This window comes from Podarcis raffonei, chromosome 6 (assembly GCF_027172205.1).
Source record: "Podarcis raffonei isolate rPodRaf1 chromosome 6, rPodRaf1.pri, whole genome shotgun sequence".
In the NCBI taxonomy this organism is placed as follows: domain Eukaryota; kingdom Metazoa; phylum Chordata; class Lepidosauria; order Squamata; family Lacertidae; genus Podarcis; species Podarcis raffonei.
The window spans coordinates 71182313-71209274 of NC_070607.1; the positions used below are offsets into that span (position 1 = coordinate 71182313).

At 43.2% G+C, this 26962-nt stretch overlaps 1 protein-coding gene and 1 long non-coding RNA gene across 5 annotated transcripts in view; one reads left to right on the top strand and one right to left on the bottom strand.

The window, feature by feature from the left end:
• Positions 1-1188: 1188 nt before the first annotated feature.
• LOC128416326 (uncharacterized) lies at positions 1189-6399 on the bottom strand. The gene is made up of 2 exons (XR_008331189.1): positions 6311-6399; positions 1189-1726 (listed from the first exon to the last, which is right to left on the bottom strand). It is a non-coding gene; the product is annotated as an uncharacterized LOC128416326 (long non-coding RNA).
• Positions 6400-6753: 354 nt separating this feature from the next.
• Positions 6754-26962, top strand: part of RALY (RALY heterogeneous nuclear ribonucleoprotein) — a 211073-nt gene continuing 190864 nt past the window's right edge. For 2 of the 4 annotated variants that reach the window (XM_053393944.1, XM_053393947.1), the window contains exon 1: positions 7016-7239. The gene's annotated coding sequence lies outside the window, so the exon portion shown is untranslated. The other 2 variants (XM_053393945.1, XM_053393946.1) reach the window with 2 other exon arrangements.

Consider the following 26962-nt stretch of genomic DNA (forward strand, 5'->3'; position numbering starts at 1 on the left):
GCTTTTGTTTAAAATGCATCTCTGGGTTATTTGTGGGGCATAGGAATTCATTAATCCCCCCCCACAAAAAAAATATAGTACGGCCCCCCACAAGGTCTGAGGGACAGTGGACCGGCCCCCTGCTGAAAAAGTTTGCTGACCCCTGCTCTAACCTACTGAACTATCCAGGTCCTTTCTAAAGCTCCATGTCCGAACTCTTCCCCCCCCCCCCAACTGCTTTCCCCAGGAAAACCTTCTCTTTAACGCTGAATTGGAACTCAAGTCCCATCAATTCAAGTTTTCCATGGATCACCTTTTGCTCCAATTCAGTTGTAGAGGGTGGAGAAAGCGCCAGGGGGAAGAAAGTGTTTGAACACAGAGCCCTAAAGCACAGACCTGTGCCTTGAGACGTGGCACAAAAAGAAGTATGGCTCAGGCTTTGCTTTGCACACTACCTGTGAGTGCTTATATCACACCATCCTTCCTTAAACTTCACCATTTTCCTATAGATCCACATATATTGCTCCCTCCAAACCAAAGGCTCGGCGAATGCTATCCAGAAGGCCAGACCTATCCTATGTTTAACTGGCATGGCTTCCTTCAAGGAATCCTGAGACTCAAGGTTTGGTTAAAGGTACTAGTAATGTTCCAGAGAGCTCTAGTCCCCTCCTTTCGTAGAATTGTAAAGTGGGAAGGGACCCCAAGAGTCATCTAGCTTGACTCCCTGCAATGTTAGGGAAGTGAGAGAATCGCAGTTAAACCTGCTTGATTGACTGGGCGGATGGGAGTTGGAGTCCAAACCGATTAGCTGGAATCTACAAGGTTGGAGTGGGCTGCTGTAGTATGTATGGTCAATACATGATATGGATGCACAGATAGGGAGATTGTGGTATCTCTGGGTAATCCTCCATTACATAGGTGATTTATAGTTGGTCAGTTTCATGTAGATAACAGAAAAATCAGAATTCATGGAAAGATAGGCACCTATCGGTTTGAACTGTTGCCTTTATATTCATTGATAGGACCACGTTCCTCATACACTATCTGTGTTTATGTGCCTCTTTCCCTATCTCTATCTTTTTTGGGGAAAGGGAAGTAGAATGTGTGTGTATGGAGTTTCCCCAGTGCTTTCTCTAAGCTGCTACAGTGTATTCCAGTATTGTACTTTCTCTAAGATGCTACAGCATATTCCAGTATTGTACCCCAATGTAAAAGTTCAATAAACTTTTAATAATGACAAGAAGAAGATTTAGGATTGGTTGACAAGTGTGGGGTCCTGTTTGTTTGCAATACAGACACCTACGTACACCACTGGGTATAGATTTGTTGTGCAGACTTAGCAATAGCACCTGCAGTTGATTGAAAGTGTGTGCGTCTTCTGGGAGATCCCAGCCAACCCCTGGGAAATGGGAATCAGTCCTAAATGATGGCTTTGTAAATCACCCCCTTATGCCATAAGGCAAGGTCATCTCCTTCTTCGCAGTGTCCCGTGACATTTTTCTGTTCCCTTTTTATTAGAAAAACCACTTCTGTTGGGCAATCATTTTTAGTCACTCCCTGGAGTGATTTTGCTGTTCAGGAAGTACAAATAACTGTAATGTGTACTTGAGTTGGGGGGGGGGGAAAGAAAATTTTCCCTTTGAGTTTGTTTTATTTTTATTTTTGTGGCAGATTTGCTGCTGTGTAATGTTTGGGAATGAATTCCTTGGCTTTGACATTGTTTTCTTCATTGTTATTCTTTCTGTACCTATAGAGGAGAAAATAAAAAATTCATTAAAAAGGAAGGAAGGAGAAAGGATTGTGTGGCCATCGTGCCTCTGTTATGTGGCAGAAGAATATAGACAAAGGAAGGAGAGACTGAAGTCACAAATAGTTTTTGGCTTAAAAAAAAAACCACTTTTAGAAATGTTGTGTTTTGATTTACTTCTCAGTACTTGCATGAAGAAAAGGAAGTGTAACAGGTAAGGACAAGAAATGAAGCTGCAATTCAAAGATCTTCTCCCAGAATGACTTACACAACCTTGAATGTTACTTGCTGTGATAACCTGTTCACGTTAATATGTGAAACTGTATACAGAAAGGTATATCTTGTGAACCGTCCTGAGACCTGTGAGTATAGGGTAGTATATAAATTGTAGTAGTAACAGCAGCAGCAGCAACAACAACAACAACAACAACAACAGCAACAACAGAGCTCTTACAGGTTCCCAAAGCTAAGCCCCTAGCCAGAGGATTGGGAAGCTGGGTGATCTATGCATCAGCAATGGTGGGTCCTGGCAGAGTGCTGGGACCTGGGCAGCTCTCCAACTCCGCTGATACTGCCTCTGAGCAGGAGTTAGCAAGAGGAGGCAGGGAGCAGTAGCAGGACTGTTGCCAGCTAGTTGGTAGTGCCATCTTAGCTTTCCCAGCCCTTTTCTGCAGCACCTGGGAGACAGCACTTGAATAGTCAGACGGTTTGCCTCACTAGCTGCACCCAAAACCAACTGTTGGTTTCCAGAAGGGGAAAAACTTATTTATATGGATCTGCAGTTGATGCTGGGCTGCTGCCAGTGGACAGCCCCCAGTGGGGGCAGCTTTGAAGGGTGGACGCTAAAGGGAATATAGCCCTTTTTGATTATCTTTTGGGGTGGGGGTGATGAGCATTCCCTGTGGGTGATTGAGAGAGATTGGAGCAACCAAGGGAGGGGACATGTGATAATATAAAACAACAACAACAACAACAACTTATTATTTATACCCTGTCCATCTGGCTGGGTTTCCCCAGCCGATCTGGGCAGCTCCCAAGAGAATATTAAAAGCACAATAAAACATCAAATCTGGCTTCCAAGAGACAGACAGAATGCTGAGGAGCTGTGTCTGTGATGTAAGCAAGAACACAAGTCACAAATGTATATCCAGTGTGATTGGTGGGTATTTGGTGACTGATGTTTTATATTATTTTGATTTATTGAATTTATTGTATTGAGTTTATTATACATTTCTTTGGTGTTAATATGCAGTTCATTGCTTTGGGGGCACAGCATAGCATCCAAAGTCTGGAGCGCAGCAGGTACAAAATCTGCTTTGTTGACCAGATAAAGAAACAAGGACAACTAGACTTAAACAGTTTGCTTTACTGCATCAGGAGTCGAATTCTGGCATTTGGACACAGACACTTTTGGACACACTCAACTGGGCTGCCTGGGCTAAACCACATTCTTTTAATGCCCTGCATCCCTTGAGTGTATTGGGTTGGATTGAAGGCACGTTGATTGTATAATTTATCCCATTTGGTGAGTCCAGTTTGCATTCCAAAAGCTAAAAGCTACAAGTCATAGAAGGCTGACTTTTTTATGTTGCCCTGGAATCAGGCTGAGTGTAGAATCTGATCACATACAGCACCCTTCAGTGCAATCACCCTCTTATACTTCTTAGTCAGAAGTCTTAAGATACCAGACTGACTCGAGCCCTGTCCTTATTAAATGTATCCCTTATTCTTCTTCTGAGGAGTTCAGAGCAGCTTACATCTGGCTTCCAGGAGGTCACCTATTACCCAGGCAACTCAAAGGGCCAGAACTGCTCAGCTTCAGCAGTGGATCTGAATCACATGCCTCAGACTACTCTTGACTCTGCATGGAAACAAAGAGTTCTGACTCAGAAGGGTAGCAGGAGACCTGGGTAGAAGATGCTACACACGATCAGAGGTATAAAACTAGTGTTGAGGAACCATCAAGGAATCCTCCCATGCTGTGAGGGTTTCAAGGCTCCTCTGGCTTTACCTGACCCCCAAAAGCAATAAGGGGAAATGGCTCTAAGAGAAAAAGAGCAGTGATTCATTCACCCTGCCCTGTTCAGGGCTTGCAACTACAACTTATTGAACCTCTCTCCAAAACACTCATTCTTCCTCAGCCAGTTTAATAAACTACAGTGGTACCTCAGGTTAAGCACTTAATTCGTTCTGGAGGTCTGCTCTTAACCTGAAACTGTTCTTAACCTGAAGCACCACTTTAGCTAATGGGGCCTCCTCCTGCTGCTGCTGCTGCTGCTGCTGCCGCGCCGCCAGAGCACGATTTCTGTTCTCATCCTGAAGCAAAGTTCTTAACCCAAGGTAATATTTCTGGGTTAGCGGAGTCTGTAACCTGAAGCGAATGTAACCTGAAGCATCTGTAACCCAAGGTACCACTGTACATTTATATCCTATGTCAGAATCCCCTGCTGTAAGAAAACACATTGCAGGATCTGTCGAAAAGCCCATCTAGTTCAGCATTTGGTTCTCACAGTGGCCAGTCAGAAGCTTACAAAAAGCCCACTATCAAGGCACAAGCGTAAGATCACTCCTAACGCAAGGACAGAGGATTTAGCTAACTCTAGTTGTTGTTGGGCTCCAACTCCCACCATCCCTGAACATTGGCTGTGCTGGCAGAAGCTGATGGGAGTTGGAGTCCAACAACACCTAGCTGGCCACATATTCCCAATCCCTGTAGAAGCAAGAAGCCAGAAGATATCTCAGGCGTCCCTGGGTCCTTGCTGTTCCTTACTGCCAACACCCATGGAATGGATACTGGCTCCAACAAAGGAATGTCTACATGGAGAACTGAAGCCTGTTGGAGGAAGCAGTTCTGGCCAGCTAAGCGTCACACTTGCAGAGGAAGAACTTTGTGATAACTATAGCTTGTTTCCAGGCAGAGGGAGCCTATTTATTTGGAGACTGCTGCTGATGGTTGGTGGTTGATAGCTCTGTTGGGGAAAGGACCGTCCAACTGAAATAATAAGGACTTGGGCACTTCATGTTCATGTTTTACAGCTGCTCTGTGTTGCACAGGTTCAAAGTAGTCTGTGTTGATAGGCATTTGAAGATTGTTGCCCAGTTCCCTCTCCAAGCTCATCCCTCCTTTTCTGCACCTAGCTAACTTCACTAATAATGTGAAGTTGTAAGTTAACAGACACAGCTACGCTACTTTGAGCCTTTGTGTGACAGTCTTAGTGTTCTGGTGCACCTGCTCAATATCATGAGTCACAATAAGAAGATAAGACTACGCCCTTGTAGATCAGGCCAGTGGACCATCTAGTCCAGCATCCTGTTCTCACAGGGCCAACCAGATGCCCATGGGAAGCCCATAAGCAGGGCCTGATTGCGACAGCACTCTCTGCCCTCCTACACTTCCCAACAGCTAACATTCAGAAACATACTGCCTCCAACAGTGGAGGTGGAACATAGCTATCTTAATTAGTAGTTATTAATAGCCTCCATGAATTTGTCCAGTCCTCTTTTAAAGCCATCCAAGTTGGTGGCCATCACTGCCTCCTGTGGGAGCAAATTCCATTGTTTAATGATGTACCTTCTTTTATTTGTCTTGAATCTTCCAACGTTCAGCTTCTTTGGATGTCCACAAGTTCTAGTGTTATGAGAGAGTGAGATGCTTCATTACTAGCCAGAGAGCAGTTGTACATGATCCTATCCACATCTGTATAGCAAATCAGCCCCTCCTGGTGGCATGATGTTGGGGACCAGGAAGCAGCTTTTTCAATGGCAGCTCCTTTCTTGTCAAACCCCACCTCCTGAAAGAGGTGTGTGTGGCCCCATCTCCCTTTAGTTTTTGGCAGCCACCTTTTCTGGCAGGCCTTTGGAGGAAGAGAGAGACCTAACTGCTGCTGCTATTAGTAATTTCCATTCAGTGATTTGTTGTGCTGCGTGTTTTAAAGGATAGGGTTACTTTTATGGGTTATATGTATTTTGTCTACATATTTTAATTGTAAGGCATCCCTCCCTAACTTTAACTAATTAGATTTAAATAAGTAAATAGATTAAGCATTAGACATGCTTAAAAACCTTGATTTCATATGGGCTTGGGCTTGTCGAAGCCACGATTCCCTGCTGGTTTATACTAAACCGAATTTACGAGCCTTTCTTTGGATGAGACTTTAACTTCTGTCATGGGATTATTACCACCATGGTTTAGCCCAAAACTGCCAATTTGCGATGCTCTGAGAACTCTCCTGCCTATCTCTCTCTCTCTCACCAGTTAACTTCCTCATCAAGGTGTTAGCAAACCTGAACTTTGCTTAGAATATTTATGGGTGCATCAGAGAGACTGCAGGCTTCACCACACCACACCACTTTGCAGGTGGGGAACCTGCAGCCTTCCAATAACTGTTGGATTCCAACTCCTATCATCCCCAGCCAGCATGGTCAATTGTTAGAGAAGATGGGCGTTTTAGTCCAACCACCATCTGGCGGGCCACAGGCTCCCCACCGCTGCTATAGAAGAAGATACCCAAGAAGCACTTGAAAGTTACAGCATCAAAGCATCTTTTGCAGTCTCATTCAGGCCACAATTCTATAACTACTTACCTGGAGCAAGTCCCACTGAATGCAGTAGAACTTCCTTTTGCACAGACAGAATCTTAATACACCAGGATAGGCAGGATCCTCGTGGTCCCTTCCAACTCCATGATTCTGATAGGGAACAAGCAGCCAGCCAGATGTGTTGCACTCCCAACTCCAGCTGTGACTGGAGTTGTGGTCCCACAACATCTGGAGGGCCACAGGTTGCCCGTCTCTGCATCAGCTCCCTTTATTTGCTGCGTTCAGCTGTCTACTGCACAGAATCAATCTCATCCATCCTGCTTGTCAGCCACCCGGCCCCGCCTGCCACCACCAAGACCCACGTCTGGCGAAGATCCACCCACCCCCAGCAAAGGAGGACCCAGCCAGGATCGTCGGAACGATGCCTGCACCGCTTCGTTAAGGGGATCACATCTCTGAGAACAGTCAAGCGCCGATTAGAAGCGATTCCTCTCGCTTCCCTCCTCCCAGCCCGCTACCTCCAGGAGCGGACTTTTCCAAAAACACCGGAGTGAGTGGGGGGGAACCGGAGCCTCAGCCTTTCCCTCCAGCTCTGCTCGGCAGCGCTCGGCTTTTCCAGCAAATCCCCCTTCCCTGCCTTCGAGAGCCTTTAAGGGGTGGCTGCTTGGCGCGCTCTCGGGCGCATAAGCCGGGAGGCTTCTCGAGTTGTGATCGCTTCCTTCCCCCCCTTCGGTCGTCGCAATGGTGCGTTCTGGTGGAAGGACTCTTAGCGCTCGGACTCTAAGCTCTGCCAGTTTGCTCGCAGCTCGGTAGAGTTGGCGTTAGGCGCTGGCTCGGGAACCCGGCGGTAGCTCGGGCTGCTGCTTCTGGGCTATTATTCTGTCTGTGCTGGTGGCTCTCTCACTCTTTCCTCCTTCCCTGTCTCTCACTCACTCCTTCTTTGACATTTTTACTTCTGAGTATTTTCTTGCTTGGTGAGTATTTCCCCCGCTTCTTCTTCTTCTCTTCCTCCTCCAACTGCTTTCCCCCCTTTTGTTCTTTTCAAATTGACAACATAAGATGAATAATGAATTACTTTTTGGTTGTGGTTTTCTTTTTTTCTTTTTTTAAAAAGAGACACTACCTGTTTTGTTCTTGGTTGTTGTTATTCGTTTGTTTTCCTTGCAGTGTGAGGTCTAGCAGCTGTTTTTACCCTTTTTTGGCTCTCTTTCCTATACCCCCCAGCCCTAAACTATTTTTTCCTTTTGCTTAACCCCCCCTTCTGTTTTTTCCTTTACAACAATTAGTTCTGGTTTTTGCAACCTTGTCTTATGCACGCCTCTGCTCAAATTTAAAAAAAACCACCCATTTTCCTTTTTCCCCCTTTCTTCAAATGTTTGCCTAATGTGCGTGGTTTTCTTTCTTTGGTCTTTGAACTTTTAAGTGTTTTCTCCCCCTTTCTTCGTTATTACAAAAAAGGGTATAGTTCTTGTGTCTGCTGAATGATATACCACTTTCTTGGACTTTTTTTTGTTTTGTTTTGTTTTGTTTTGTTTTATAAAGGAATTGGACATGCCTGTCAGAAATGAAATCTTTTTTCCTTTTTCTTTTAAAAATGGTTCCTTCCCAATTGGATTTCAAATACGTTTTGTACTACGTCAATACCCTCCACCTGTTTTAAGTCCCACGGAGCGTCTGGAAGGGGCAAAGAGACCAGAGGTGCTACTGTGCCAACAGATAGCCAGGTGCTTGGAAAGGAAAAAAGTTTTCTGAATCTCTGAGAACCCAAAGTATAGGTCAAATCCCTTTCTCTATTGGAGAAGCACCAAAATTCATAATAATGGTAATAATAAATAAAAACAGTCCAAATATATGTTGTCAACCCCTCCCCAGTGAAGTGTATTTGATGTCCGTGTGTTGGCTTCTTTATGACATAAATTATATGACCAGTGTTCTGTCTATGGTAACTGACAGGTTTGTTGATGATTGCATTGCAAATGTTATTTGTAGATCACTGTTGTGCAGGGGGCGGCCGGGGGGGGGGGAATCTCCCTCCTTACTCAATTTTTTTAATGCAATCGATTAAGTTTTCTTCATCAAGGGAGATTTCCAGATTTGTGCTAGAGCATGTCCTGCATGCAGAAGGTCCCAGGTTCAGTTGCTGGCATCTCCAGGCAGGAATGGGAGAGACCTCTGCTTGTAGTCTGTGGATCTGCTGCCAGCCAGTGTAAACAACACTGAGCTAGGTGGATGGATAATTTCCTAAGCTTGGTCTTGTGCCAGTGTGGCCAGAATAGTCTCTGAATGATCTGATCTCTGGGTCACTGTCAGATACGTATATATAAGGGATAACAGTCAAGCGCTAACGTAGTAAGATAAGTTTAACACATGTTTTATCATAAGAACATCAGAAGCCACCTTATACTAGGTCAGATTATTTGTCCATCTGGCCCAGTATGATCTATTCTGAGGCTGCCCTCTTCCATCACTTGTGACCTGGTCTTTTAAACTGGCAGTACATGTGACTTTCTGCATGCCACACACGTGTTCTTTCACTGAGCTGTTTCCCCTCCACACATCCTGCTATGTTGCTTAGGTTTCATTCAGCAGGAAACATTTGTGCATGCTTGGTACTATTTTAAAAGTGCATTTCAGTACACAAGTGCACTGCAGTTCCCTTTATCCTCAGTCCTCTTTAGAAACCTTCACTGGGTTTCGAGATGGTGCAGCTGAGAGTTAGTGACTTGCCCAAGGCTGTGCAATGAACTGAGCTGGGATTTGAACCTTGCCCTCTCACATCTAAATCAAACGTCGTCATAGTTTCTGCACTGGCCTATCAGTGTGGGAATGTCATATTGCTTCCTAGAAACTCACTTCTTACTGATTTCAGCAGTTCGGAGACATGCATTATATAGGATGGCGAGCAGTCAAATCTGAGCTCTTAAAAAATACAAAACGACTCCACGCTTGTTTTTTCCCCAAAGCAAAATGCCTCCATTCAGTGCTTAGAAACTTTGGCTCCACTGGAAGGTTTGCTGTTGTGAGTAATCTGACATATCTAGAACATTTATTACACCCTTCCGTAAAGGAGCTCAAAAGAATTATTTTAGTCTTGCAACAGCCTTGTGAAGTAGTGAATTTGCCCGGAGCCTTGCACTGAACTTTGCAGGATGTTTGGATCTAGATTTCACAGTCAAACCCAACACCCCAGCAGTAGCACACTTGATCTTCACTTCAGAATGGAGTACTGTTTAGACATGTAAAGATTACATGAGCTCTGTTTAATACATCTCTCAACCAGCTGAGCTAGTGCTGCAGCACTGCTGCCCCTTAGAGATGTGAACAATTCAGGGTTGCTATTCAGCTCCCAAACCTTAGTTATTTATTTACTTACTAAAAACTTTACACAAAATGCCTCAAGGTGACTTAGAAACACACACAAAAGAAACACATAGAATTTAAAAGCACAATACTTGGGATGCACTACAAGTGATCATACAGATACTTCTCAGTACATTAATCAACACCTCTGCTCCTCCTAGCAACATGATCACCTTTTAATTGACCTTAAATGCTGTCCCATCTTGGCAAAGGCTCCTGTTTCTGCAAGTACTTTTCCTGAACAGGTTGTGATGAAGCATCCTTGGATGTGCAATTGAAAATGTATAGTTATCAAACATGCTGTTTCCTAAAGCGACTTTCCTTTTAATGTATGTGCCATTTGAAGTCCCACGAATATGCTGGGAACATCCAGGAAGGGGGTAGTATTGCAGGGGTTGGGGGCTGGAGATGAGAAGCAAATTCAGGGCATCGTTGGCGTGATCTCTTGAACCAAATAAGCTGTGAAAGGCAGGTGGTGAGCTTATGCATCCATTTCTAAATATGTCAGATTCATCAAGTGTGGCATTGCAATCAGTGTAGAATAAACAGCTCCAGGGCCAGGCTTACGTGCTAAAAACCAATTCATTGGAGCTAAATCCCTAAACTTCAGCTTAACTGGTTTGCAGGTTGGGCTGCGTAGAGGATGTTTCGGAATGGTGGCTTTCTGTTTTTAAAGTATTGATTTCACTGTTGTGTTGCATTTACCTTTCTCAGATGAGTTGTGCCTGCTTTTTTGTGGGGACAGTTTCTAAGAACAGAGGTTGGGGTTCCCTCCCCCTTTAAAAGAGCACCATGTACAGGACTTTTGTAATAAGACAATGAAATGCAACACCCATCGGATTCAATCCAATCAAAAGTTTAGCAGTTTTGAGATTTGTTCATTCCAGTATGGGGAGAGGTAAATACATACAGCAATCAGTAGGATTTCAATCTTCATAACTGGCTGGAACATGCCCATTGTGGCTGTAGAGAAGCAGGATACACAGAACTAAAATCTTACATGGCAGGGTTTTCGTGCTATTGCTTCATTTTTATTTTTTAAAAAAGAACTGTGAGGAAAATAACTTCCCTGGCAAAGGAGTTCAGGCTATGTGAGAAAAATCTAGACAACATCACAGTAATGGAGCAGGAGTAGAGCTCTTTAGAGTCTCTTAAAAGCTACCCGCTCTCAATAGTGGCTTGTCAGTGGTATTATTCATATTTATAGATGTTTTTGTTGAAGAGAAAAATTGGGCTTAGTTAGAATGTAAGGCATTGAGGCACATACCTTAGACTAATATTCCTCTGCTGCCCAACTGAACCCCATTGGAGGATATATGTGGGCTCTGACTGTCAAGATAAAAGTTGTAGATGGATTTCAAGGGACCGGCAAAACAAGGAAGGGGGAGCCTTATGAGGACTGTTGCCTTAGCAAAGGCAGATAACAAGGCAGGGGTTGGGGAGGAGTGTTTTATGTTGCATTGTTCTCATGGTCGGGAAGACTTGCCACCAATAGCAAATGCGTCAGAGAGGGGGATGTTCAGGGATGAAAGGGGGAAAAGATGGTAAGATGGAGAGGGAAACACTTGGGTTGGAAGGTGAGGGTTAGGGAAAGGAACTAGAGAATGAGAGCTTAGTCACACATTAACACTGAGCATGGATACAAACTGTCTCTACACGTACACAGGCGTTTCTGTGTACACATTTATACAGCTCAGCTGTTAAGCGCACAAGTACAGAGGTCACACTTGTTGAATGTAATGTGTGGGCATCCCTAGACACAACAGAGGATGAGGACATACTCCCATAGTGGAGTGTGGGTGGGTGTATTCATCAGCCAAAACCTTAGCTACAGGCCTTCTGCTTTGCAGAACATGAAGGGAAGATCAGTGTTGTTGATGGAGATCATTTATTTGAAAGAAAAACTGGACAGTTTTAGCTGTTCAGAGAAAGGAGACACAAGCATTGCCAGCAAGGATGCTTTTAACTGGCCAGTTTGCAAGCGATTCAATAATGGAACCAGAACATTTTGATCTGTATCCCATGATGATTATTGTGTTTGGAAATTCCAGACCAGCAACTAAATTGAGACTGTAAGAGGAAATGGCTTCTGGGTGTAAAATAACAGTAGCTTCCCTGAGAGGCAGAATTTCATTCAGCTACAACATGCAAAGAGAGGGTGGGATGGAGAGAGTGGCTTATCTGAGATTAAACCTAAAGAACTTATCCCTTAGCCCATAGGTAATGGTGATTTTTAAATCCTGATCAAGATGGTATGGAACCATCTTGATTAGCATCAATCATGGTTAAGAGACCTGTCAACATATAATCATTAATTTTGCATATATGGGGAGACAGGGAGGAGCGAAGTTTGTAATTCTATGCCTTTTCTTGTTTGCTATTCTTTGGTAGAACGTATTTCATTGGTTCCGTCCTTAGTTAAATGGTAAAAGCAAGATCTATAGGGTTCTTTCAGCAAACACTGTTGGTCACTAAAGTCAAAGGTCTCCATTTCCAAGCTCAAGAAATAAGCTGACATGTGCAGGAGCTTATTCCACAACTTGGAAAGAAACTCAAGAGATGTTTTATTTCAGGCTTTAAATACAGGTTGCATGTCCACAGGATGCAGTTTTGTTGGACATGCATTAGAAAATAGTGTGTGGATGGGCTGGGGAGAATATAGTTATGGAAAGAGTGCAATATAAGCAAGCACAGGAGGGGAGGGGAGAGCAAAGTCTGAAATAATGAGCTGAATAGATGTAACATTCACATATATTGCCACAGCAAATGCTTTCTAAATTCATAAAAATTCGCTAGGCAAAAGTGTCTTGGGTTAATAACGAGCGATTTTCTTCCAACCCATAAAGCTGTAATGAGGTAGTTAAAATGTAATCCTAAACCTACACTTTTCATACCTATATTTATAGGAGAAGGTTAATCTGTAGAATTCATGCTGATCTGGGTAATCTGAATCTAGCTAAATTGTAGAGAGAAGCTTTTAGAGGGATGCTGAAAGGCAACAGGCACAGACTTTTTCCCCCAGACCTAAGATATGTCACTTTTTTATTTTTGCAAAGATGCCTGAGGCTATTGCATTTTAAGAAGACAAAGCTTTTGTTTTCAAGCTGGCCTAGAAAAATGCCAGGGATGAATTCAAAGCAAAGGTTTTCAGAAGTTGTCATCTATGATTAAGTTGATCTCTCTGTTGCATAAGAATACACTGCAGTTGAGTGTGGTAGTTTGCTCTAGCTGTTTTCTTCCTTCCATGCATTTAATGCTCTCACGCTTTCAGGTGAATTGTGATATCTAAGGTTTCAAGTCTGAATTATGTATTTTAATTAGAAGGTCAGGTTTGTACTTGGTGAAGGCAGCGTTCCCCAGCCTCTGACTCTCTAGATATTTTGGACTACAATTGACAGCAAAACCATGGAGGCTGATGGGAACTGGAGTCTAAAACATCTGGAAGGCACCAGGCTACAGAAGGCTATCTTACAGAAACTGCATTCTGGCTGCTTTACAAAAGACTAGATTACAGATGATTGTGGTGAAAGAGATAATGAGTAACTTCTAAGTATTCGGGAACCTTAATAAATTGAGGAATGTGGATTTACTTTTGCACTTGACTGCTTCATGAGCAGGCATGGGTGATACACACTAATTCACATAAGCCAAAACATAAATGGGTTTGTAGAAGTTTTTTTTTCTCCCCATTTATGCAAAACTGCTTCTTGCTGTAGTCCATTTGTAGTCTACTAAATGATTTGAGTGCCACAGACTGTCTTGAAATCACTGTCTTAATCAGCCATGGTAGCATGTAGTGTCATTCATTTTAAAACTGAATCGGAGAAGAGCTGATTCATACCTGCAGAGGCATCATATGATAGCTCATCATCATGTGGCTTCTTATCATCCAGGGACTCTCACTTCAGTGCATCAATCGCCTCCATACAGTGTTTGAGATTCAACAACGTGCAATCTCTACTGTGTGATGTTTGTGCTGGGATGGCTGTCTCGTACAAGCAACCTGTCACTTGATGTTGTAGCTGTCAAGTCATGAGCATGTAAGAAGCCACACTTAAAGGTATGGCTTACTAGATTTAAATCTAATATCTCTGCCTTCTAGAGAAAGGAACTGCCTTTTCCCTATATAGGAATCATAGTTGATAAGGCTTTTCGAAAACACTAAAACTCCTGCTTAGGTTGACATTAAGCAGCTATGGTTTTGCAGATGGTTACCTTTTTGCAGGGCATGTGCATGTTGTATCTTTAGCTGTTGACCTCGCCTAGCCCTTGGAAACCCTTGAGAAGAGAGAGGCATTGAACTAAATAAGAAGCAGGCCTTCTTGCCCTTTGGGATGCCACAGGGCCACAAGTGAAGGCATAATGCCAGCTATGATGTCAGGTGTAGGGCAGGCCATACATGTCCTCATGGGCCAAATGGGCAGGTCTTGGGGGCCTGATTAGGCCTGTGGTCTGGAGGTTCCATGCCTCTAACCTAGGGCACATCATACGGGGCTAAGAAGTTTCTTTTTGTGGCAGAAGTGGAAGATTTAGCCCATTGCTTTTGCTTATTCACACAGGGGTTCACACGCACGTTAGTACAATAACACACAATAATAATAATAAATGCATTGGAGAAGATCTTTCAAAATAGTCGGTTTGCATAGGTTAAAATGCCAGGATAAACAAAGAAGAATGTGCCTGATGCCTAAGACTAATCCTATCCCTACCTGGGAATAATTCTCATTGCAATCAGTGGGGCAGACCTCTGAGCAGTCATGTTAGAACTGTTCTGTGTGTGCCGTACCATGCACAAACCAAGCTATAAATTATTGACTTTAAATACATTCTACCAAGTTTGATAGCACAATAGGTTGTCAAGTCTCCCCCTGTGTCATGAGACAGAATGCTTTATATTGAGGATAGGAAACCAGATGCTTCCCAGTGTTCAGGGGTGAGGAGAGTCCAGAAATAGTTGGAGGAGTGCAGGTTCCCCACGGCTCATCTATACCAGAAGCACTTATGCTAGATACCTGTTCTACCCTTTATTGGAAATATGTTGACTCTTCTCTTTGTTTTTAGTAATGACAATTAAAAAGTACTTAAAATGGAATCTGCATCATACAATGAGCAGCTCATCCATTGCAATACTGCTCTAGTAGGACTGCTGTTGCTGTTGTTTTGCCTTTGGGAAGGGGGACAAGGTGCATCCTTTGAGCATGAAGTTGAATGGCCAGGTGGTCCCCTCAAGACGTTTCAAGTGTTCACCTGGAGTGCTTTGTCACAGATAGATTTTCTGGGGGGAAACACAAGGTTTATTGCCCATCTCTGCTAGGTGAAGGCATGGCTCCCTGCTGAAAGCGGGTTTTTCAGGCCCTGCTGATCATCAGCTCCTGGAAAGCCCTGTGTCTTTACCCTCAAACAGTTTGCTTTCACCTGGTGTCATAATTGACAGATAGGCAGACCTACCCACACATGAAAGTAGCCTGTGGGGCTTGAGGGAGGTCAGAATCTGGCCTTCCAGTTCCCCACCTCTGTCTTACAGACTGAGACTAGGGGCAGAAGGATTCAGTACAATTCTTGAGCCACGGTGTCCAAACTAACAAGGGGTCCGAATGAGGCCTTGTGTTGTGTGGGTTGTTCCCTCGTCCTCCCCTCTGCTAGTTGAATTTGGATAATTATGATTTTTCTTTAGAACGGGATGTTAGTGAATGATTGTCAGAATCTTTCTGAGACATAAATTGCTATGGTTCTGTGAAGTTTTGTTCACTGACAGGTGACAGCACTGATGTCTTAGGTTGTATTCAGACAGTGCTTTATTCTATTTCCCCAGCTTTTCTTTATCTGACAATTATCATGCTTTATGTTACCTTTTACATGACGTAAAAAACCTGGCGTTATGGAAACCTGGCAGAATCTTTTATTATTTATTTATTATTTATATATCACCCTTCTTTCGACGATCTCAGTGTGGTTTACAGTATAAAAACAAAAATACATGGTGTAATAATAAACGAAACAATAGCTCACTGTCATGTTAATTGCTTTGAGGGGGGAAATCTGTTTGCAACCCCATTAACCTGGAAAACTGCAGTTATGCGCTATAATTTCCCCACCTTCATGGATCATCTCACCACTTGTTCATTTGACAAAAACTGGGGTGGTATTCCAGCATACAGTTCTTTCCCGCCATTTTCATGGATGAGTCATTGGGGGAAAGAAGCACACATGTGCATAAATGGTGACAGCATGCCATGCCCAATTATTTATGTTGTTCTATCATGCCATGCCCACTGGTGTAAATGAAATTACCGTAAGCATGACATAGAATCAAGGCGGTAAACGGATCAAAAAGCCGCTGTTCCATAACTCAACAAGTAAGGCAGTGTAAAAGGAATGTTAGAAACTGGGACAGAAGCACTAGCATTATAGCCAGGAAATCTTAACACAATAATCCCCATGTCTGACTGCACCCTTGCTGTGGCCTAAATTTTTAACACAGTCATTATACAGGGTCTGCTTTTATTACTTTTGAGAGGCCTGATAACAAGGTTGTTTGAACACAAGGAAAGTCATCATGATCACTTCAGGGGTCTTGGGCTTCAGGACTAACTCTTACTTGCTTTATTTGCTTTTATAGTATATGCTACCATCTCATAAAATATCAGGGCAGTGTACAGCAAGATAAAACACATTAAAAGCAGTTCAGAACAAAGCTGAGGTATAGTTTAGGGGTTTTTTATTGGGGGTGTTGCTGCTATTTTTATATATCTAGATATAGATCTGTCTGTAGATATAAATAGGATCTTAGGATTTATGTGTAAATTGTTCTGTTTGGATGTGTACTTTTTGATGTTTTGTTTGTTGCTTATGACTACTTTTGCTATGTTTGCAGTTGTGTGATTTTTTCATATGTTGTAAACTGCCTTGAGCATGGTTTAACTTTGGAAAGGTGGCATACAAATAATTGATTTAAAACACTGGCTGCACAAGAAAATTTTAAACAACGGCATAGGCTTTCTGGCATAAAAAGGTCTTTAAGAGATGCCTAAAAGTCAAAATGGGGGATGCCTGCTGAATCTTTGCTGGAAGAGTGTTCCATAGCATGAAACTGGCAACACCAGTCATCACTCTGTAACACAGAGAGCAACTAACAATGATTCAGTCATTCTCTGAGATTTACTTAAAGTACGATTGTTGAACACCCAGATCCTGTGGATCTGTGTAACCAGTGAGCTGCCTTGAACTTGCAAGTTTAAAAACTCTGCTACAATTTGCTTCCACTGATTCAGCTGTTCTGGCATCCTGGCTAGACCTATGTTGCTGTACAACAGGTGGAGTTCAACTAAAGCGAGATCATGTTAATTTTGCACATAGCAAGTAGAACCAACCTAGCTGTGTCTTTGATAATCAGCAAAGGCCCAATGAGATGCACATAAACAAGGCATTCTGAGACCTGCCCTTGGTTTGCCCACATTCAGCTTTTGACATCAGCTTATGCAAAAATCCTGTGCTGCATGTGGCAGATGGGTCATTTGCTGCACTCATAACATTGCTGGCATGAAATCCAGTAGTGCTGGTACAATTCCAACCTAATACTTATGATGGCACAGCAGTTGTTGCATTTGATCCTACATACATCTTTATGTGGTCATTATTACTCATTCATCACCATTATGGGCAGAAATCTCAACTTCTTGTACCTTACCAGCCATAGCCTTTTATCCCCTGTCCTTATCTCCATCCAACTTTGCATGTCTCTTTCTGACTGGTTCCCAAACGCCCCATTAGTCTCTTGGCGAAGCGCTTTCACCTAGTTCTTTGCTATCTGTCCCAGACAAGAACATTACTTCATCCTTCCTTGAAATACTCAAGTATCTGGCCTTGTTCCGCTGGTCTATCTGAGACATCCATCAAGCTATGCTTCCTTAGCTAAGCATTTTATTGCTGAAATCCATAATGTAAGCATATTAGCTATTGAAACCTGGTGCTCATCCATTTCTATATTTGAAGTGTTAGCAAAGCATTTTGTATGCACCTTGGTATGCTCCTGCTTATGTTGTGAGTTCTTATCTCCTGTTAACTATGATATGCTGTTGGTCATGTCCTCATAATCTTGAACCCTCCTGATTTTTCCTTAATACATAAACCACATACCTATATGTATATGCACGTCTTATGTTAGTCCTAATCCTTAAAGGATTCCCAGGAGGAATTTGGCCATCAGGCTGGGCAGGGGGGACGGGGACTTCCTCACCATTGGCAGCCTATGCATAGTGCTGTGTTGGCCAAATGATGGCTGTTCCTTGTTAAGAACACAATTAGAGCCTACTGGATCAGACCATTGACCCATCTAGGTCAGTATTGAGTTCTCACAGTAGCCTACCAGATTCCTGCAGGAAGCCCACAAGTAGGACTCAAATGCAAGACACACACTCTTCTTCTGTGGTTTCCAGCAACTGGTCTTCAGAAGCATACAGCCTCTGACCGTAGAGGCAGAGCATTGCCATCATGGCTAGTAGCCAATGGTAGCCTTTATTTTCATGTTCTCTTGCTCTTTTCATCCACATGGAATATTATGTGACTTCCACATTTCACAATCCTGATAATCCACCCACTAGGCATTATAGGCCTGCAGGGCCCATTTTTTTGGAACTGTTGATCTGTCAACTCTGTTCTCTAGCCTGAGTGAGGCGACCTGGGAGCCTTTTCATGCAAGGCATGTACTCTTCCACTGAGCCATAGCCTTTCCCATGGACATGAAAGGGAAGAAGCACCATCTTGTCCTTTGCCTCAGGCCACACAATGTCTTGGGCCAGACCCCTGTGTGGTGGATTTTCATCTGTCATCTACCAGCTTTTTGAAAGTTCTGCTGGTTGTGTTGTCCTTTTGTCTGAACACTGACTGAACTGTTAGTGAAGCAACAGGGGTGGGTGGGTGTAAAGCCATTTGATTGGTAGGATAGGGAAAGAAAGGGAAGCTGAAAGACAAGAGAGCAGGTTTCAAGTTCCATGGCTCATATAAAATTCAGTGCTAGAAACTTAATTGGCATGTGCTGGTGCTGTGGGAGAGTCAAAACTAGCTAGGTCGTGGGACTGCTGCAGCATTCAAATGTTATATCAGGTGGCAATTATGGTTGGTGAGAGACTGACAGGCTCCCCATAGCCAAGGAGGGTATTCAAGCTTTTGCTCATTCTCTCCAAAGGAATACATGGCAGGCCTACACAACATGTGCACAAAAAGGCAGATCCCATTGTTAATAAGCATTTGCTTTCCCTTCTCCCATAGGAGGCTGTGGGGGAGGGATTCGGCCCCCCACAATAAAATATTTGAGGGGGGCTGGGCCCTAACAAAGTTGATGGGCATTCCCATTCAAATGGTGTGTGCGCACAGCATCACATGATTGATTATGCGGAGCAGGGCTTACTTGGGCCCCCACAATATTTTATTCAAGTTGGCACCCCTGCCTTCTCCAAATGGTGTGATTTTTGAAGCAAACTTTGCACACTAAGCACTAGAAATATGGAGCATTTTTGTCGGCATGTTTGTTTATTACAGGATAAAGAAAACAACAGGGAATTTGGCAACATCGCTCATCAGAAATGGTATATACCCTCCCTGCCCCTGCAAATGTAGGCTCCAGAAATCCAATAATTTCATAGCAAGCTACCTTATACCGAGGCCACTACAATTCCCAGAGTGGTTTATCGATGAATCTCTCTTCACAGGAAATCTGGGAATTGTAGCTCTGTTAGGGAAATAGAGGTCTCTAAATGAATGGTGTGCATGTGGCCTGGGTCAAAACTACTGAATCATTTTGCTAAGGATTATGTACACTAATGGCAGTGGCCCTCCAAGGTTTCAGATCAGGGTTTCTTCCAGCCCTACCTAGAGATTGAATTTGGGATTTTTTTGCAAGCACAGCGCGTGCTCTACTATTCAACTATTGTTTATTCATTGTTTGCCTATTTCACATTTATAAACCACCCTTCGTCCCCAAAGGAAGCCCAGGATGGTTCACAATAATAAATTTACGTAAAAACCATTTGGAACAACATGATAATAGAATGCAGAGAGACATTGAAATAGATGCAGTATGGTTCCCTGTCTCCACCGCAAAGGAAAGAAATCCTAAAGTTAGCAGATAAACCTTGTGGCTAGAATGTACTATCTGAGACCATGACCTTATGCAAAGTTTTCTAATTTTGCAGAGCTTTGCTTATAACATTTCTGCTGGCAAAGTTAAGGCTACCTCCTGCAAGATGGATTTCATATAGCACAGTGTTCATTGTACTTTAGAGATTGATGCTGTACTTTCTAGTGACAGTAGAGAATGGTGATGGTGCCTATATCCCTATCCCTATCATTTTCTGAACAATGCTCTAGCAATGTAAATGGCTCCTTGTTTCTTTGCTTATGTCACTGAAGGATGATAATTTTTCTTGAGGATTCATTGTCACACACATTCCATTATGAGGTATGAGGCTGTAAGGAGCAGCCTGAAACCCTTCAAATGTGTTCTTAAAAAAAAAAGAAAAACCTTTCTGAAATCTATACATCTATTTTTCTCTTAGCTCCCTATAATAAAGTATCATTATGCTACATTCCATTTGATCAGTTGCTTGAGGAGTTTGGGGTCCAGTTTTACAGACTGGATATCTATGCTTAGAGAAGAGGGAGGATGAGCTTCCTTGTGATCTTGTGAAGGTAGGCATTTCTTGTTCAGATAACAAATACAGAAAACTTAGATCAGAAATACAAGAGCTGCAAGGCAAAGCAATTCATCTCCCTCCCCACAGTGTTGGAGGGGGTTGGGTTCATATGGAGGTGTCCCTTCTCTGGCTGCCAACATTGGTGGGGGAGTCCCTCCAGTGAGGAGCACCCCAATGTCCCTGCCCAAATGGCAGACAGACAGAAGCTACCACTGGCAACATTCCCACTAGTGATAGCTAGTGGAAATGTCCCCAACAGGGCATTCAAGGGGCAGGGAGGGGTTGGGCAGGACTGGGCAAGCATAGGATCTGCTGGATCTTGTACTGACCATGCTGAGGCCCACTCCATGCCTCATTACACTGCCGCCTTGGAAGCTGGCAAAATAAGCAGTTATTCCTCCCTGTCAAATCACCTTCCACCCAGGCCAGTATAAGTGGGAGGCTGCCCTACTCAGTCAAGCCAAGATGCACCATCTGCTGCCTGCCAGGTGTCTGGATTTACCCCTTAAATTGTTCTAGGCTGCATGACTTGCTTTTTATGTTTGCATGTGTACTCATATGTGTAGTGCTCTATTCAGGCTGCTATGTGCCCAGCAGGCAAGTCTGATATAAACCATCCCAGTGCTAACCACAGGGTTTTGGTGGATTCCCCCCTCCCCACCCAATCAACCATGGTTAAGAAAAACAAAGTATAGTTAAGGATTATGTCTACATAGAACTCCAGGGGTTGCTATATGGTTTTCACATGCATGCCCCCTCCCCTTAACCAGAACATAGTCTGCATTGTGGAGAAAATGATATCTCAAAGTTTTCTTTGTCAAAATGATCAGAGGGCATTGCTAATTGATCTGTGTATAGAGTGTGTACTTTACACTTCTCAGCTGTTACTTTCTGTATCAACTGAAAGCAAAGACCTGGGAAGGAACAAGTTGAATGGTAAAATTCTACTGAAAGGGCTTCTGCATGAATCTAATATTCTGCTGCACAACATCAAATGCACAATCATTGCCACTGCAGTGACATCAAAAGTGATTTTTCTTGTTTAATCTTCAGTGGGAATGAAGGCTTTCTCGCATCCAAGAAAAAGCCGTCCAATCTTTTTAATGTGGTGTAAATAATATCGGCAAGCTGTACAGTGTACTAATAAGCCACAACCAGTGAAGTCTCTTGTGTGAGATGCACCAGCAGAATGGTTATGACTTCAAAATTGAAGAACTTGAGCAGAAGTTAAGCTGAAATCAGGTGTCATATGGGGGTGCAGAGGCAGAGGAAGCTCTGACAACCAACCCCCACCCTAGACAGCATCCAAAGAAACCAATGTGGCTACATAAGGAGCTTACAGATGAGCTTAAATTTAAGAAGGGCATGTGTAAGAAGTGGGAAAGGGGAAATCACGAAGGAAGAGTGCACAAGGAGCCAACAGTTGCAGGGAGAAAGTCAGGTGGGCCACCACTGAGAATGAACTCAGGCTTGTGTGAGAGGTTAGAAATAATAAAAAGTTTATTCTGCTATGTTTGAAACAAGAGGAAGAACAAGCAGGTGGTAGGTCCTCTATGTGCAGAAGATGGAGAAATGCTACTGGGTGACAGAAAAAAGGCAGAATTGCTCAACACCTACTTTGCCTTTGTCTTCACCCAAAAGGAAAGCAGTGTTCTGGTGATAATAGGGTAAACAATTCAAGGAAGGAGGTTCAGCCCAAGATAGGAAGAAAGGTGGTAAGCTAACACCTAGCTACTTAAAATGAATCCAGATCTTCAGGGCCTGATGAGCTGTACCCAAGTGTACTAAAGGGGCCTGTGAAGCCTCTATCTATAACCTTTGAGAATTCTTGCAGAATAGATGAGGTCCCCATAGAATGGAGGCAGGCAAATGTTGTCCCTAGTGCTTTATTTTTATAAAAATGGGTGCTGGTACTCACCATGAAGTTGTTATAGGAAGTGCCACACTTTTTAACAAACAAAAAAAGTGCTGGTACTGCATACCCTTGAGTGCCTCCTGAAAAAAAGCACTGGTTGTCCCCATCTTCAAAAAGGAGGACACATGAACTTGACGTCAATACCAGAAAAGATCCTAGAATGGATAATTAAACAGTATGTCTGTGAGCACTTAGAAAAGGATGCTGTGATGACTAAGCCCCAGCATGGGTTTGTCAAAAACAAATCATGCCAGACATATCCCATTTCCTTTTTTTTGATAGAGTTACAAGCTTGGTGGATCAGGGGGATGCTATGGACTTAGTATAACTTGATTTAGTAAGGCTTTTAAGTACTTAAAAGGGACGCGGGTGGCGCTGTGGGTTAAACCACAGAGCCTAGGGCTTGCCAATCAGAAGGTCGTGGTTCAAATCCCTGTGATGGGGTGAGCTCCCGTTGCTTGGTCCCTGCTCCTGCCAACCTAGCAGTTCGAAAGCACATCAAAGTGCAAGTAGATAAATAGGTACCGCTCCGGCGGGAAGGTAAACGGCATTTCCGTGCGCTGCTCTGGTTCGCCAGAAGCAGCTTAGTAATGCTGGCCACATGACCTGGAAGCTGTATGCCAGCTCCCTCAGCGAATAAAGCGAGATGAGCACCGCAACCCCATAGTCATCCGTGACTGGACCTAATGGTCAGGGGTCCCTTTACCTTTAATTACTTAGGCGAGGGGGAAGGAAGGAAGGAAATCCTCAAAGCTATCAGACAGTATTCATAATTTTGATTCTTGCTCAGACATTTTCTCAGGTTAAGCTCCAAGCACAAACATTGAGTGACAGTAAAGTGCAGCTGAGTTCAGTGCCATGGCAGCTTTTCTTTAAGAAAAAGCAAAGAAAGGTTGCTCAGCTGATCTACATCCTACATTTCTCCTGTTTCTTTGTAGGCTAACCTTTGTGAAATGACATGCTTGTTACTCTTATTTGGTCCAGGAAAGCCAGGTCTACACTCAAATTAACATTTTAACCAGAGTGATTGCATTTTGAAGCTTCAAACTAGCCACCCTCAATTGCTAAAACATGTGGCTTTAATTCCTAGAAGTGCATACACATTTCAAGTGTTACCACCAGCTTTTAATTGAGAACATACTTTATAGAGTGTGGAGGTGGATATTTCTCTTTTCATGAATGACAGACTGAAAAAAACAAATTCTGCATTCTAGCTCAATTGCCTTGGCAATGCTTGGATGAAGCATTAAAACCCAAGAGCTCTGCTGGCCTCTTTAGTCCAGCATCCTGTTCCCCACAGTAGTTAACTAGATGTCTGTGGGAAGTCCACAGAAAGGTTCTGAGTGCAACAGCCCTCTCTTGTACCTGCTGTTGGGAGTGTAAGAACACAAGAAGAGCCTTCTAGATCAGGCCAATGGCCCTTCAAGCCCAACATCCTTTCCACACAAAGGCCAACACAAGTGAGGAAAGTGCTTCTGCATTCATGGCCTGCTTGTGGGCTTCCCTTAAGCATCTGGCTGGCTGCTGTAAGAGCAGAATGCTGGAGTAGACAGGCCTTTGGCCTGATCCCCTTGCATTTTTGAAATATACTCGGAGTCACGTAGTGATTTCATGCTCTTTATTGCATCTCGTAAACAGTGAATTGACTTTCCCCCCAGAACCTCAGGCTTTATATACATTATTTACACAATGGGTCCCGTGTGATTGGCTGATTCTGCTTCCCTCCTGCAGCCTGATTGGGCTGCTACTGCAGGTCAATCAGTTGTTGCATTCTAGGATCCTCCGGACCTAATAGGCTGATTAACTTCCTCCTGGGGCCTGATTGGGCTGCTCCTGCAAGCCAATCTGGTTATTCTAGTCTAGGATCCTACCTGCCTATTGTTCTAGGATCCTAGCTCAGTACATAACAATTAATATGTGTTTGGGGGTAGAACAAGGAATTCTAGCATGGGATATAAAGGTAATTTATGGAAGTGGTGGAGGAGGGACAAAAGTTTCAGGGAGAGGTTCTGTAAGTAGTAGTTGTGAGCCCTGAACAGGGCAGGGTGAATGGATCACTGCTTTCTTTCCCCTTAGAGCCATTTCCCCTTACTGCCTTTGTTGGTCTTGGAAAGCCAGAGAGGCATTGAAATCCTCACAGCATTGGAGGCAGTGTTCCTTGACTCTTACTCAACACTGGTTTTATACCTATGATCATGTGTAGCATCTTCTACCCAGGTCTCCTGCTACCCTTCTGAGTCAGAACCCTTTGTTTCCAGGCAGAGTCAAGAATAGTCTGAGGCATGTGATTCAGATCCACTATTGAAGCTGAGCAGTTCTGGCCCTGTGAGTTGCCTGGGTAAGAGGTGGCCACCTGGGAACCAGATGTAAGCTGCTCTGAACTCCTCAGAGGAAGAATAAGGCATGCATTTGGGCAGGGCTTGAGTCAGTCTGGTATCTTAAGACTTCTGACTAGAATAGGATGGTGCCTGCAATGACAAATGCTTTATGTGACCAAAGGTTCTATACTATAGTTCCCCATTTATCAGGTGTTATTCCTACAACATTGCCATTCCTGATGGCTCACAGTAACATGATTCCAGATGAAGTGCTGCATGTGTGCATTGTATACAGAAGCTGTAGGCCTCTCCAAACTTAGCCAGTTACTCTAGTATTTGCTGAGAAGAGGGAAATGCTTTCTTTTTTTCCTTTGGTCGTCCTTTACTCATTCTTCTTGGTTGCTTGTTTATTTTCTGTGTCTTGCCACATCACTTTGAAACGTTGATAATAACTTATAAACCTTCTTCTTTGTTCTGTCAGCAAATGTTGTAAAATGTACCTGAAATTACCTTTTTCTTTCCCTGAGTGAACAGGCTCTGTGTACTCACAGATAGGGCTGTTTTCATCATTAAGTCTAAATTACAGTGCTCTTTCACTCCTGCTGGCTTGCTTCAAACCTGTCTCCGGAAAGACCCTTCAAGGCTTCCTGAGCACAGGAAAGGAATGTTTCCTCCCTTCCTGCCACTAGCTGCCCCCAAATTCCTGCAAAGTGGTCTGACAAAAAGAGAGAGAGAGACCATGAAAAAAGACAGCAAAGCAAATCAGTTAAACTAAGTCTCATGTTGCACAGTTCAGTATGCAGAACCCAATGAATGAATGCTTTGCTCCATCCCCCAGGTGTATTGTAACCACTCCCCACAAAACACCACTCCTCTCAGCTTTGACTGAAGCATGGGCACCTGGGAAGGCTGCAGTGTGCAGACCATTGGTAAGAAGATTTGTAGAATGAAAGAATGGACACACATAGCCATCTCAGAAGTAAGGAAGGACCCCACCCAGTGTAGATTTCACCAAAGTTTTCTCTCTGCTTCAATAATTTCCAAATGAAATTTCTTTTCTCATTCATTTTACTTGTTTATTTTATAAAATCTATATACACTGCTTGATTGTTTAAAAACAAAACTCAAAGTGGTTTACAAAAAGATAATAAAATCAAGAAAATTCCACGACCATACTGTAAAACATACAAAAGTTACAATACTAAAACAGATTAAAAATCCCTAAACTTTCTAAACCTCTAGGTAGGTTTGTTGATGCAGAATGGTTGATAAAAAAAAGATGGGGTGGAATTTTGGCCCGGACACAGGTCCAGCTCTGAGGGTCTTCCAGCAGTTCCTTCATTGTGAGAAATGAGGTTACAGGGAACTAGGCGGAGGGCCTTCTCAGTAGTGGTGCCTGACCTGTGGAATGCCCTCCCACCAGATGTCAAAGAGATAAACAACAACACAACCTCCTAAAGACATCTGAAGGCAGCCCTGTTTAGGAAAGTTTTTAATGTTTGATGTTTGCTGTGCTTTTATTATGTTGGAAGCTGCCCAGAGTGGCTGGGGCAACACAGTAAGATGGGTGGGTATAAATAACATTATATTATTATTATTATTATTATTATTATTATTATTATTATTATTATTATTATTATTACAGTACTAGTTTCAGCACTGGTGAGATGCAACTCCAATGCCCAGTCATCAGCCAAACAGTTGTGTTTTGAGTTATCTGCACATTTCTAAACCATCTTCAAAGGCAGATTGCAAATTAACCTCAACTCAACCCACACTGTTGGAAATGCACCACTTTCAAGCTGGGATGTTTGGATACTTGGAGGGGCTCTGGATTGTTTTGACATAAATGCTTGTGTGGCAGAGTAAAAATAATAAACTAATGAAGTATGTCTTTGCAAATGATGCTGTCCTCCCAATGGTCTATTTGCATAGGGTTGCAAAGTGATTTTCTTTGCCTTATGTGAGTTAACTGGAGAGAGTTAAGGTAGAGGAGTTTGGCTCAAAAGGAGTGTTTTGCCTGGGGGGGGAAATATTGATATAGTGTCAGTACAGCTTTGGTAGTAATATTCGTTGCACACAAATCATAGAGTTTTCCTTAACTCTACCTGAAGAAGCCAGGGATTGAACCCAGGGAGGAAGCAACAGCTCTATCAGGTGATAACACAACTGAACAGAGTCTTGTACCATAATTGGAATAATAAATGTTTATAAATGCTGCCATTTCTTTCCCCAAAAAAATGATTATTCACTTTCCAGGAACAACAGAGGGAGCAGATACGATGAAGCTTAATATATTAGTGCATAAATATATGTGTTGCTGTGAAGGGCCACTCACATCTGTGCTCTCCTATATAGGTCAGATGTGTGTTAGTTTCCTTATGAAGACTCATGTTGACAGCCTTTGCACTGT